We start from the raw sequence: 1,621 nt of genomic DNA, 5'->3' as shown, positions 1-1,621 counted from the left end.
TTAGGCCATGGTATACAAGTAGCAGGTGAGCTACGTATTCCATGAAATACACTACTACTGCTCTGTTCAATTAAAACTGAAACATAATAGTTAAGAATAAACATAACAGTTAAGAATAAACAATATACACATATAGTATACTTGAGTTTAATGTGTCAAAGACGATGTTTTATCTGAAGGATCCCAATAATATTTAAAATATCTCTTTAATGGAACTGAATTCAACATTGTTTTTGTCTAAAGAGTTGGGTTGAGAGAGAAAGAGACGGTGGGGGGGTGGGGGGGGCATAGCAGAGTACAGGTATCACATAAAGATGTATATAAACAGTGAGACTAAGAATAAAACTCATAATAATAGGGTGAATAATAATAATAATAAAGCTAAAAATAATAATCATAATCATAATAATTGAAGCAGTTGGTGTTGAGCAGGATCATGGGGACAGTAGATGGTTTGCAGTCACAGATCCAGACTCTGCAGCACCAGGGAAAGAAATACCTGCAGAAAGCAGAGAGTAGAGAGACAAGAAAGCACACAACTACGGGAGAGAGAAGAAGCTGAGTTCTTAACAAGCATTGATGGGATATGAACGCATACAGACAGAGTGAAAGAGGAGGAGAGAGGAGCTCGGTGAAGTCCCCCGGCAGTCTAGGCCTATAGCAGCATAACTAGTGGGTGGTTCAAGACAAGCCTGAGCCAGCCCTAACTAAGCTTTATCAAAAAGGAATGTTTTAAGCCTATTCTTAAATGTGGAGAGGTTGTCTGCCTCCAAGAAACAAACAGGAAGATGATTCCACAGTACGAGCCTGATAAATGGAGGCTCTGCCTCCCATTCTAATTTTTTGGAGACTCTAGGAACCACAAGCAAGTCTGCATTCTGGGAGCGCAGTGTTCTACTGGGGTAATAGGTACTATGAGCTCTTTAAGATACGACGGTGAGGAGGCGTATTTGAAATTCTATTCTGGATTTTACAGAGAGCCAATACAGAGAAGCTTACACAGGAGAAATATGATCTCTTTTTCTACTTCCTGTCAGTATTCGCACTGCAGCATTCTGGATCAGCTGGAGAGTATTTAGAAATTTGACATCCTGATAATAAGGTGCTGCAATAATCCACCCTAGAAGTAACAAAAGCATGGACTAGTTTTTCTGTAGCTTTTTGAGACAGGATGTGCCTGATTTTTGCAATGATACGTAGGTGAAAAAAGTCAGTCCTTGAAGTTTGTTTTATGTGGGAGTTATAGGACATATCCTGATCCAAGATAACTCCAAGATTCCTAACAGTGGTGCTGGAGGCCAAGGCAATGCATTCTGGAGTAATTATATCATTAGATAATGTGTTTCTGAGGTGTTGGGGGGCAAGTACAATAACTTCAGTTTTGTCTGAGTTTAAAAGTAGAAAGTTGGTCATCCAGGTCTTTATGTGCTTAAGGCAAGCTTGAAGTTTTGCTAACTGATTGGTTTCATCTGGCCTCACTGTGAAGTACAATTGGTATCATCTGCATAACAATGGCAAGTTTACAGAATGTTTCCTAATATTACCTAAAGAAAGCATATATAAGGTGAATAGAACTGGTCCAAGGAAAGAACCTTGTGGAATTCCGTGACTAACTTTTGAG

The sequence above is a fragment of the Xiphias gladius genome, chromosome 1 (genome assembly GCF_016859285.1).
Source record: "Xiphias gladius isolate SHS-SW01 ecotype Sanya breed wild chromosome 1, ASM1685928v1, whole genome shotgun sequence".
Lineage (NCBI taxonomy): Eukaryota > Metazoa > Chordata > Actinopteri > Istiophoriformes > Xiphiidae > Xiphias > Xiphias gladius.
This window is presented reverse-complemented; position numbering follows the sequence as displayed.